Raw genomic sequence first — 14,457 nt, forward strand, 5'->3', positions numbered from 1 at the left:
TATTGTTGCATGCCTACATATTATGGAGACGTTGAATAGATGTACCTATCATATTAATGGCTTAACAATATGTTCGTGAACACTTATTGTTTTGTTAGATAACAACAGTTGCTTTTTGGATCTAAAAAAGAACATTTCACTGATTCCGCACTCCTTATTCGTGAATAAATACATTAATTAAATTGTTTTAATGTTTGTTTTCATTTACTGAAATACTTGAACGATTAATGTTCAGTGATACAAAGTTTATGTCATATATGTATAATGTGAATTCGTGATAAGAAACCGTCCCTTGTTTCTTATTCGAATAAGGAACGACGAACATGGAAACAACGTACTCTTCTTTTTTTAATAAGTTTAGACTACGAACAGAATGTTAACCATGACTTTCATTTAACAAGACCCAAGCAACACGATTATTTATTGTAATCTCTTTCTTCTGCCTCATGTATTTATAAATTACAAAACGAAGGATATATGCATTCGAACACAAGTGTTTCCGAAGACTGTGCCGCATCTCCTACACGGAGCACAATATCAACGAGTACGTCCGGAACATGACTGACACTTCATCCAACACTTGTTTGCCCACAAGAGCCCCTACTGGTAACCGTTGAACGAAGAAAGCTGGCTTGGTCTGGACACGTCTTCAGACACGACTCTCTGTGCAGGACTGTGCTTCAGGGCAACGGCCATACCGGTCAAGGGAATGATGATGATGATGATGATGATGATGATGATGATGATGATGATGATGATGATGATGATGATGATGATGATGATACACACTGCAATAAACTATACAAACTTTATTAATTATAGCGTTTACATTTTTTAGTCGGCCTCGGCCTGGTCGTCGCCATCTTGACTATCACGCGATTACCCCCTCTGTATAGTACGTTTATGAGTGCTGATTACTTGTGACAATGTATTTCATCATATTACGTATGTTTTATCAAGCGGATCTTACAAACTAATCAGCTGCGGAGTGTTGTAAGAAAAATGTGAAAAGCCATGTACCCTGCAGAGAGTATAAAATATAAAAGTACCGTTCTAGAAAAAACCTAGCTTAATCATGTGATAGCCAAGATGGCGACATCCATGCCGAGGCAGGTCTTTTTCGCCGCTTTATACCCTTTATTAAATGTATTTTTTTTAAATGCCGCTCACTTTCCAGCCATATCAGCAAGAAAGTTACAAGCGTTTATTTCGTATTACTATTCGCTATATATCTCGACTTTACTCGCTGCGATATTTCATAGCGGTATGACCAAATTACAGCTCCACTAAGAAAATGTGCGGGGAGTAAAGTCGAGATATAAAGCGAATTTTAATACGAAATAAACGGGAAGCAGACAACGACAACGAGCGAGGCCTGGTGTAGGGGCAATAACCCTGGGTTATGGTTAGCGTTAAGGTTAGGGGTCGGTTTAGGGTTAAGGTTAGGGTTAACTTAGGCTAACCCTAACCCAAACCCAAACCCGACCCTAACACTAACCCTACCCTTACCTTTTTTTCTACCCCCCCCCCCATGCGCATTACAATACCAGGCCTCGCTCGTTGTCGTTGTCCGCTTCCCAATCTTCATAGACTGACTGGTACAGAATATTTTGTACGGACATATGTACTGTTGTAATGCTGTCATGCAATCGTCGAACTCAGCATTAACACCATAAGAGATGGTACTCACGAGGGCTTATAGCCACAGTTTTCGAGGCTCCATAGTTGAATGAATGGGCTTGCAGATTTTTTATTAGATGACAGATTATATAAACATCAAATGCATAACGTTTGAACAATCACTGTTATTGAGGATCTATGGCGTTTTTAAGTGGTTGGTATTTAAATGTCAACGAATGAATCAATACAAAAAGTTTCACACGTTGTATTCCAACCTCAAATGTATGTGAAACATATAAAAATTTAACTAATTATAGCCTGAAATGTCAAATTTGAAATCGTAAACACATATATATGACATGCAGATTTTTTAGCATCATGTATTCTTGTTATATAACTAAGTGACACAGTATACATGTTAACTTCCGCACATCGTATTTAATATATGAAAGCACCAGGTACAATGTGCTTTTGAAGCCCCATTTACATACAACGTTATCCTCGATGAAAATAATTGGTTATATGCAGTTGCTATTGGCTAACTCTATTTTGAAGATATCATAACAATAAAAACTACATGTAGATAAAACTGATGATAAGTTAATTTAAATAACAATGCAAAAACTGAATCAAACATTGGCATAGTATCGGCCATATTCATTTAGAGCTGTAATTGATATTTGTTTTTCCACTAACACTGTCTACCACTGTTTGGCAAAAAACTATTTCAGCAAATTAAACAAAATACGCAAAAATAGAATCTATACGAAATTCAAACTCGATTGTCATGTCCAAAATAAACTTGATGATACATTATATTACGTATATTCGCTTTAATAAAGTATTGTGACATCTTGATGTCAAAATGTCTTACTGCAAATGAAACATCGCGTCCGACATTATTGAGGTCTATACGAGACCTCCTATATATGTACAAGCCTGGCGCCAGGCTAGATGTTCTTGGAACCAGACAATAACCTTTGCGGACACTGAACACACTATGTGTCAATCCTATGGAACGCCAATGCTGCCTTCTGATGGCACCGGTCTTTATGTTAGGTGCATTTATTAAGTTGTTTTGTGTAAACTACATTTTGTCCTGTAGAAACATCATTTTGTTCTGTACATTTTTATTATGCTATGTGCATGTGCAATAACGTTTTGTACTAATCACATTTTGTTAGGTGCATACATCATTTCGTTCCGTGCATTCGTCATTATGTTGTGTGCATTTACCAACCCGTTTTGTACTAACGACATTTTGTTAGGTGCATACATCATTTCGTTCTGTGCATTTGTCATTATGTTGTGTGCATTTGTCATTCTGTTGCGTGCATTTGTCATTATGTTGTGTGCATTTGTCATTATGTTGTATGCATTTGTCATTACATTATGTTGTGTGCATTTGTCATTATGTTGTGTGCAATTCTCATTATGTTGTGTGCATTTGTCATTATGTTGTGTGCATTTGTCATTATGTTGGGTGCATTTGTCATTATGTTGTGTGCATTTGTCATTATGTTGGGTGCATTTGTCATTATGTTGTATGCATTTGTCATTATGTTGGGTGCATTTGTCATTATGTTGTGTGCATTTGTCATTATGTTGTGTGCAATTGTCATTATGTTGTGTGCATTTATCATTATGTTGTGTGCATTTGTCATTATTGTGTGTGCATTTGTCATTATGTTGTGTGCATTTGTCATTATGTTGGGTGCATTTGTCATTATGTTGTGTGCATGTGTCATTGTGTTGTGTGCATTTGCCATTATGTTGTGTGTATTTACTATTTCGTTCTGTACTAACGACATTATGTTTTGTGCATAAATCATTTCATTATGTGCCAACGTCGTTATCATGTTCGGATACGTTACACTGGGCAATAAAAGAGAGAACACCGGCGTGCACTGAAAAAGGTTACATTCCACTAAAAAACGGCCGAAAAAAAGTTGCAAAAACAGTCGATTTTGACTTTTGACAAGTTCTTTCTTGGTAATCAAGATAAATTTTACGAAGAAAATTTAAATTTGATGTTAAGAAGTTTTTTTTCTATCTTGTATATATCCCAATACATATATCATGTACCCTATAAGGCCTTTCATTTAGCCAAGTTGGCTACTTTTCATGCCGGTAAATAGAATTTATAAAAAAACTACCGTGAATAATATATTTTCATCAGAATATAAATGCAAAGAAAACGTTGTAAAATATACAAATATTATAGAAACAATTATCTTAATTGATATGATAACCCCTACAGATGAATTTCATTATAACACATTGAAAAAAAAGTAAAATCTTTGCCTATTATCGAGGTAATTAAAGTGAAAGCAATTCATCAAGAAAAAGTAGAAATAGTAAAATATATTACGATGAGAAACATGTGCAAAACTAATAAGGCACTACTAGATCTATACTGATAAGTGATATATATTTTATATTTCTATGAATATATTTAGATAGCTGTAGCGGGAGCTGTAGCTTTAACTTTAATTAACCCCGGACTTCTAAACTTTGTGTTCATTGATATGCTTGCAATGATACATCTTAAATAGTCTCATATTCCGCGCAACAGGCCTTTTTCGATAGTCATGAGCAATCCAAACAACAATATCGATCAACGGAACATATCAAACGCTATATATATAACGGCTGGGTTAAAAGACAATTTAAAAAGTAAGTTCTATATATTACAAAGGTGTGGAATAAATTCGTCCCCTTTTACCTACATATGTAAAGCGTAATAAATCAACAGAAATAAGAGAAATTGACATTTTTTTTTTGTACGTGGAACAAGGAAATATTTTTTTTTAACTATAAACAGTAATAATAACGTTAACGAAACGGACTGTTGACTCCGATTTCAAAGCCTCGAACCGCCTTGGAATAATCAAGCAGCTTACACTTTAATATCCGTTCATAAAATCTTTATTTGCTTTGTTTAAACGTTTTATGAAATAGTAATGAAATAGCTAAACACCCTTTAACAAGTCAACTGGTTTGAAATACTGTGTGAATACGAGTAACGCTTAACAAAATGCTAACTAAAACGCTTGCATTAAGCGTTCTTTTTAAGAATAAGCAAATGCCGGTTTTAGGAATAGGAATTTAAATACTGGTTTGAACCAATTATTTGTAAAAAAAAATAAAATACAATGTGAGAATCATTGAAAAATATATTTCGTAAACTGGTCTAGATGAAGGCCTTTTGTCGATGACAGAATTGCTTTCTGCGTTCGTTTATACATTTGTTTTACAAAATATGAATGGACGGCAACAATACGCTGTTGTCTCCAAATAACAATCGCAATATGAAACACGACACAACTCATAATATAGCTAGAGTTCGAACAATGAAACCCAGTATAAATAAATTATGAGTTAATGTTATGTACATGTACAAAGAAGAAAATATATGTGTATTAAGGTATTTATGGACTTTTATTGAAGGATAGTGAAGCGTTAAATGGCACTTCATCCTATACAATACAATATTAAACACGTTTTGCCAACAAGCCGTCGTTCAAAACCCAAGAGCAAAACAGTTTATTTTTACATCCGCTCGCTATTCCAATACACGCGATAGTCGTGTTTCAGTGGCTGCATCAAATAACAATACGGCTCGAGTGGGCTCATTGCTTGCTTAGTTTTCTAAGACGGATGCTGGCGGTGGAATAGCTCTATTTAGTTTGTAACCGACTTGTTTGTAGTGGTGATCGGTGGATGCGAGCAGATTAATAGCACGGTTACATTCATTAGGTATGTAATCTAGTTCATGCATTTTGATTAAATATAACGCAACTTTTCTTAATTCGTTTAGCCAGTGTTTATTTTTATATTCATTTTAGAATATATATATATATATATATATATATATATATATATATATATATATATATATATATATATATATATATATATATATATATATATATATGTATTATATTGTATATATATATACAAAACAGTTACAAGTAATGGTCTAGTAGGAACGGGTAATCTCGATGCATGATAAGAAGGTTATATTTACATTATGTTGATGATGTTCTACATTATCTTGGGTAAAATATTAGTTTTGACCACACATTAATGTTAAGTCTTTTATACCTAATTATAAAATATGACATTTCTGCAGTGAAATTACAGCAGTGAAAATAAAAAAATTGTCATTTTCACCGGTGAAAAAAAAAACATTTTCGGAACTTCTTTTTCTATTTTTAGATTATCATATCAAAATTTACTTCTAGATTTGTATGCATTTTTTTATGATCATGAGTAAATTTAAAACGATATTCCATCATATCCAATACATTTTCTTTTTATTTTATGCTTTTTCACCGTTTATTTACATTGTAAAAGAGTTTAACCGGAGAATTTCGCTGGTTCTAAATTTGAAAGAAAAAAACTAACTTAAAATGAATTGACAAACATTTAGGTATTAATCTATTTGGACTATGAAAAGTTTGAAGAATAAAACCTAAACTTATAACAATTAATTATTGAAATCCGTTATTTTTTCTTGTACATTACGTAGATCTAGAAGGTCTATGCTCTTTAACATTAGAATAAATTGTTAAATCTGAGACCGAAATGAGCACGTTTATTATGAATTAATTTGTTCGAAATCACTTTAGTTTCATTTCTTGGTCAGTAACTGACAGATATATACATTACACTAACTTCCCCACATTCTTCATACAGCGTTACGCCTAATTTCGCCACATTACGTAGAAATGTATACATTGCTGTATTTAGGTGTACACACCGCATTTTTATGCCCCTGAGAATGAATAGAACAAAAGGATGTAACAAATTATGGCAGTATTAGACGAAAACCAGGGATGTAACTTTCATATATAATAATAATTGAAAAAAAACTTTTTAACATCAAATTTAAATTTCTTCGTAAAAATTTATCTTGATTACAATTTCCTGTTGCTGATGGTGCGGGCGTGCTACTGTGGCTTGTATGAACTGTATCACTACCACCGGTTGCTATTTGTCGCAACCTTAAGCGATCCCCAATGGTCTCCACTCCGATTCTACTAATTCACAATCAGACATTTCTTTCATTATCTTGAAATCAATCTTTTCTCCTATCAATCTCGGTAAAATGGCGCTAAGGCCAACAGCTGCGAGAGCGCCTTCCAACGTGGTTAGGTCACAATACACTAAATAGTTTCCCTATATAATTCAATGTAAAAGCGACATCTTTGAGCGAAAATAAATGCAACATTTTGCACATAGAGACGCCCATAACCATACCTTTTCTTAAAGGCCATTCTAAGCGGAGTCGATTTGTGCAATAAAAAAGATATGTCATGAACGAACCAAGAAAAAACTTGTCAAAAGTCAAACTCGACTGTTTTTGAAACTTTTTTTTTCGGCCGTTTTCTAGTGGAATGTAACCTTTTTTAGTGCACACCGGTGCTCTCTCTTTTATTGCCCAGTGTAACGTATCCGAGTATGATTACGACGTTGGCACATAATGAAATGATGTATGCACAAAACATAATGTCGTTATTACAGAACGAATTAGTAAATGCACACAACAAAATGACAAATGCACACAACATAATGACAAATGCACACAACATAATGACAAATGCACCCAACATAATGACAAATGCACCCAACATAATGACAAATGCACCCAACATAATGACAAATGCACACTACATAATGACAAATGCACACAACATAATGACAACTGCACACAACATAATGACAAATGCACACAACATAATGACAAATGCACACAACATAATGACAATTGCACACAACATAATGACAAATGCACACAACATAATGTAATGACAAATGCACACAACATAATGACAAATGCACTCAACATAATGACAAATGCACGCAACATAATGACAAATGCACACAACATAATGACAAATGCACAGAACGAAATGATGTATGCATCTAACAAAATGTCGTTAGTACAAAACGGGTTGGTAAATGCACACAACATAATGACGAATGCACAGAACATAATGACAAATGCACCCAACATTATGACAAATGCACACAACATAATGACAAGTGCACACAACATAATGACAAATGCACACAACATAATATAATGACACATGCACAGGGGCGTACCTAGGCATACGGCAGTACGCCCGTGCGTATAATTTAGTTTCAAACTTAAAAAAAAAATATTCGAAAAATGCAATAAAAAGTGACGGCTAAGGGGGGTTAGGGGTATAATTATTTAAACAAGCAAACAAAACGCCCACTTATAGAAAATAACAGTGGGTACAAAACACAACATAGTCTTAACTCCAAACATACGAAGTAAATTCTTTTTTCACTGATGAGGGGTAGTAATCAGTGTGTAGACTTTACTCGTTTTACGACTGTGTTGTCGCCCTAAAATGTTTTGGGAACCTTTATACGGACACGGGTACCAAGTTATGTTTACATGGCGCAAATTTTCAAAATGTCGGCGAACGCTCCGTTATATCCCGATGTTTTTAGAGATAATGCCAGCGAAACAAGTCCAATACATTTAGATGATACTGAGAAGCTAGCTCTTTTGACAGCTAAGTGGGAAAATGTACACAACTTTACATTTCCCTTAAGGCAAGTCGATTTATATAGAATCTATCTACCCGTTCTAGAATTTGAAATGTATATCTAAAATGTAGCATTTCTTTAATTTTTTTCACATTTCTGGGCGTTCAAATAATGATAGAATTATAGGGAATGCCAACATTAATTTTAATTCAGATTATTGTATCTTAATTCGAAATTGCTCTCCACTATTAAGTTTATATATTAAAAATCTATGACAGGACAAAGTACTTTCCCCGATGTAAGGCTTTGACCAAATCTTCCGTGTCCGACTGGAGCAACGCTAAAAAGATTCTCGAGAAACATGGTGATTCTGCAGAGTATCACACACAGCAAAGCATTGCCGCACAGAATTTCATCAGCATAATGCAGGGGACCACCAGGGATATTGAATGTTGTATAAATTCTCAATATAATAGTCTGGTAGAAGTCAACCGCTTAATCCTGGTGGGTATTGTCGACACACTTATCCTCTGTGGACAGCAAAACCTGGCTATAAGGGGCACAGAGGAGGAAACCAGTAACTTTATGGCATTGTTGGACTTTCAGGCCAAACATAACCTTGTCTTGAAAGAACATCTACAAAATGGCGACCCTCGAACAAAATATACGTCTCCAAAAATTCAAAATGAATTAATCAGCATCTGCGGGAAATTGGTATCAGACAAGATAGTGCAGGCCTGTAACAATGCTGGAATGTTTGGATTTATTGCTGATGAAGCAACCGACAGCGCAACCAAGGAGCTTATGGCTCTGTGTGTTCGTTTTGTTGATACAGAATCTGATACAGTACAGGAAGATTTTCTTGGTTTTGCGGAATGCGAGAGTACCACTGGCGAGTCACTTGCCAACTCATTTCTGGAAAATCTAAGGAATCTAGGTATACAACTAGTATTTTTATTATCAAAATCTAGTTTAAAATCATATTAATTTAAGAAATTATTCATGAGCTGATAATCGATAGTTCATAACAGCTGAGCAAAAAAAAAAATAAGAAAAAAACAACAATGTTGACTGGTATAACGATAAAAATTTAAAATAATGAACTGATGCTCAAATAACACTATATATTAGAGATGGCAAACCAAAGCAAATCCGTCACCGATTAACCTGTTTCGATATTTGAGCGGTTAAGCGGTTAACCGACTGTCTTTGTACCACACAAAAAAACATTCGAAAAACGTATACGTTTACAAAGACCTATTAAATATGTATTGTATAGGTCTTTGACGTTTATAAACAATTACATGTTTATGCAAATATACTCTGTCTTGTTGATTGTCTTGCAGCCTAATTACTTGTGCGTTGTGTGAAAACCAGGCATGTTCGTACAGTGTCGTCCAAGATTAGCCTGTGCAGTCCGCCAAGGCTAATCAGGGACGAAATATTAACATACACTGGATTTTCTTTAAGCAGATACTTTTCTTTGATTTTCGTTTATAAATTGTGTCTTTGTTTTTTTTTACTTGAGCTCTGTATCACCGATGTTCAAATCTAGCTATTAAAAGCGTTTAATGACACTCTTCAAATAATGTGAACATCTGCGAACACGTCCCTTTTTAAATTTCACAATAGTATGATATTGATCACAGGGGTATGATACAATTGTGGTTATAATAATACTGAAATGCAGTGACATGCCACTGATGCTGGTACTGCTGCTGATTGTGGTACTGCTGCTAATTATGATGATATTGATAATCATGACACTGCTGAAATTGATGATAATTAGGAAAATGAAAAAAAGAACTATCATGATGATAATATTATATAAATGCAACTTATTTTTATTTATAATAGTTGATTTTCGAAGTTGCGATAACACCAAAGTGCAGTGCTATACTTAACTATGACATTGGCTATATTCGAGTACACAAACGTACTGAGTATTATTTGATCCGCGTCATGCGAAAATAGGTCTTATTCGACATATGTAGCTCAAGACCAATTAACGCCAATGAGACCACGAACGGCACGAGACCTTGAGTGACTGCGCAGGCTGCTCTGGAGCAACGCTGGCCGCATATACCATAGGGCCCATTTTCATATGACGCCGTTCAACTAGGATTGTTAGGGGAACGATTACTTTTGAATGCACGTTTTGCCTTACATGAAAAGAGAATGAGTCACATTATGACAAGTCACATTACATTAAATATACGCATTATTTATTACAAAATCACTGGCCCGAACATTGAAGTTTTCCCAACAGGGTTTCGTGTTTTGGAAACGCGTAAACATTCTTAAAAGCGTGGCATTTGAAATTCAGCGTTAGTCCGTTTGCAAATAACATACTATATGAAACGTGACTTTGATCAAGGGATAATAAATAATAAATGAAGCGTGCTTATCTTAATTGGATAATATATGATGAAACTCTATTTTATTACTTTTGCTATCTCAAAATCTTTGTTCATGTAATAATTTTACGCTTTGGGAATAATAAAACAAAGCGTGGTAATGCTAATGATACTAAATGAACTCGTTTACTTGCGCGAGTTATTGAAATTGCTCTGCTTGACTTAGTTTTAAATATGTGGGTTATGATTTAGACTCCATAGATTGCATTGAAGGATGTCATTATTTTGTTGTAAGGGGGTTTGGTTAGCTGCGTCAAGTTAATTTTCTTAGCAACGCCGTGTTTAATATGACATCCCTACTACATATACAAAATTATATTACCAGATAAAACAATATAACAAAACATTTAAATAGTTACTGATGAACTTCAATAGTTTCTATCAAGAGTTCCAGTGCTCACATAAACATTAACAAACGGTGGGACGAACATATCCGAAAATAACTATTCAAGATTACTATCACCTTTAAGTCAATCACTACATTAAATATGTTGTAGTCTATTTATGTTTCTCATACAGATGAAAACTATCACTGATGTGTGCTGATTGAAAAGAAAAAAGGTGCTAACGATTTGAGCATTTATCGCGTTCAACAAAAAATGCATTTCTGCAAGAGTAACCGAATATTAATTTTGTAATCGGTTAACCTCCTAAAGAAACGGATAACCGGTTAACCGGTTAACTGTTGCCATCCCTACTATATATACATTCGTGTTGGTTGGTTTCTTTAAGCGTGTTTTAATATGCCCTTTCGTTTCATTTAGGTGTCATTGTAGAGAACATGCGCGGCCAAGGCTATGACGGGGCTGGAAATATGTCGGGGAAGCACAGCTGTGTACAGGCTAGAATTAGGACACTGTTTCCGGAAGCTATTTATACCCACTGTAGAGCCCATTGCCTTAACTTGGCTATCGTACATGCATCCAGAGAACACCATGCGAAATATGATGTCTACAGTACAGGTTATAGCTTTCGCATTAAATTATTCAGCAAAGCGACTGCTTAACTTTCAGGACAACTTGGAAAATGACCCCGTCAGTCGTGAGGAAATGGAGAAAAGAACCAAATTGCAGTCGTTATGCGAGACCAGATGGGCTGCGAGGGCTGACGCACTTCACACATTTCAATGTGCTTACAGGTATTTACACGAATATCATGATTATGGTGTGTGGGATTATGTCCAGCTTTAACTAGAAAGAAGCTTTCAGATACTGGAAAAACGATTAAGATAATCAGTAATATTGATCGAGTTTTCGCTTAGGTCGGGATCAAAGCTAAATGAAAGTTGAATGACGTGTGATAAAAATTTCACTGAAAAACATCCATCATCTATTAAGTTATGTTACTTATGAAATAAGCATGTATTTGTGCGACGTCAAACCTGATCAAACAATTCAAATATGCTTCTTACGCAATGTTACATTTATGTTTTCCAATAAATGAAGTTGTCTGCGATTTTTAATAAACAGAACAGTAGTTACATCTTTGGAACAACTTTCGGGTGATGACGACGCGAATGCATCAGGTTACCTGCTGTCTGTGTTACAGTTCGATTTCATTATAACCCTGGTTGCCATCGAACATGTGTTTGCCTCCCTCGTCTCGCTGTCAAAAATGCTGCAGGGGAAATCATGTGACCTCCTCAAGGCTGCCACGGAAACGAGAGTTGTCAAGGCTTTGATACAGGTAATTTTAAATGTGATTTTTCCTTATACTTAAAGTGTGTTTTTCAAGTTAAATTTAAAGAAATTTCAAGCGAATATTAATATCCTATTTTTGCAATGTAGTTAATTGCACATTAAGTCGTGAAACACGAGGACAAGATATAGTATTTCATGTTATATACATGATCAACACGTTGCTTCAGCCTTATTTTATTTGGCAACCCTCTTACTTTATATATTCAGCTGTCAAATCGTTATTTTAGAATGAACGTGCAGACGACACTGTGTGGGATGCCTTGTACGAGAAGGCGGTTGACATCGCATCTGCGGTAGACGTGGTACCGTCAACGCCAAGGAACGCCGGACGCCAGAAAAGCGGCCAAATGCCCCAGCTAATAATGTGTCCGAATTTTGGAAAAATAACATGTATCTGCCGTTCGTCGACCATTTGCTAACAGAGGTGGAGGACAGGTTACTACAGGGCAATGGCCGGTACAGGCAGAATCCCTCATTCCAGCACGGGTAAACTTCAATTATTTTGGTATAAACTCGAAATGTTATTAATTGGATATATTCAAGGTACTACTTGAACGATTTAGGCAAGTATTTCCCATCATTTGTGTTATTTTAAACATACAACATGTCAACAACTGTACATATAGAGGACTATATTACATTCATACCTTTTAACATTGAATTTATTTAAACGAGTTATATAACATGATAGGCACTGTCGAGCATTTTATCTTTTATTCAACGATTTAATGAATTCAACGGCAATAGACACACATGGTATATTTTTTTTATCTCGTCATAACATGTAATAAAATTGTTTATCTATTGTACAGGTTTCGGTTTCAATTTGCAGGTGCAGAGGTCGAATCTTCCTGTAGACAGCTGCAAGGAAATATACGCAGGATTTTGGTCCTGTCTCACAGTGGATGAAGCTACATTCCTGAGGGAATGCGCGAAATGGCGCACTTGATCGACAAGTGCAGCAATGGCCATGGACCGCCCTGCTCCCGCCGAAACACTTGAAGAAAGCTTAGCTTTTGCGAGTGAGCAGCTATACCCCAGCATAAGAAAATGCTTCATGCTGCTCCTCGTTATGCCTGTCTCCACCGCATCTGCAGAAAGATCGTTTTCCACAATGCGAAGGGTCAAGACATACTTGCGGAATACGATGGGGACGGAACGCTTGTCTGGACTGGGACTCCTTAATGTATATAGGGAAAGAGAAATTAACGCTGAGCATGTGGTCGACATTTTTGCACAAAGGAAAGATCGAAGATTAGCATTACTTTTCAGGGTGTAGTATTGCACATACAAGTGGACCTGTGTTTTATGTGAAATTAGAGGATGTTTTCTTTTTAATAAATTACACATCGTCCAAACTGGTTTTATTGATAGAGTTAAATAAAAGTTTAGCATGCTCGCTCAATACTCAGCGAGCATGCTGTTGTTTCATTCAAACAGTGTTTCTTTTACAGTTTAATTAAAAAAGAATTTAATTTTCTGTTTACCAAATACCCCACATAAAATCAGTTTCAGCAGAAAATAATGACGGGCTTAGTTTTTTTTTATCGGTCTTTTTCAAGCAAGAAATTGACGAATTAAATTTCCAAAACGTGGCTGAAAGATAACACCAAAACGCACCATCTGCAATGAATTTTTACAAAATTTTCGAGGGGGAGGCCCCCCCCCCCAAACCCCCCTAGCAGGAGGGGGATACCCCCTCCCGCACCTACCTCACTCGCAGCTTCGCTGCTCGGTCGTGCGTATAGTTGAAATAGCCTCAGGAACGCCCCTGAATTGCACACAACATAATGACAAATGCACACATCATAATGACAAATGCACGCAACATAATGACAAATGCACACAACATAATGACAAATTCACACAACATTATGACAATTGCACACAACATAATGACAATTGCACACAACATAATGACAAATGCACACAACATAATGACAAATGCACACACCGTTATGACAATTGCACACAACATAATGACAAATGCACACAATATAATGACAAATGCACACAACATAATGACAAATGCACACAACATAATGACAAATGCACATAACGAAATGATGTTTCTACAGGACAAAGTGTAGTTTACACAAAACAACTTAGTAAATGCACAGAATATAAAGACCATTGCCATCATAAGGCAGCATTGGCGTTCCATACAATCCCATTAGTTGTTTCGCTTT

The sequence above is a fragment of the Dreissena polymorpha genome, chromosome 7, assembly GCF_020536995.1.
Source record: "Dreissena polymorpha isolate Duluth1 chromosome 7, UMN_Dpol_1.0, whole genome shotgun sequence".
Lineage (NCBI taxonomy): Eukaryota > Metazoa > Mollusca > Bivalvia > Myida > Dreissenidae > Dreissena > Dreissena polymorpha.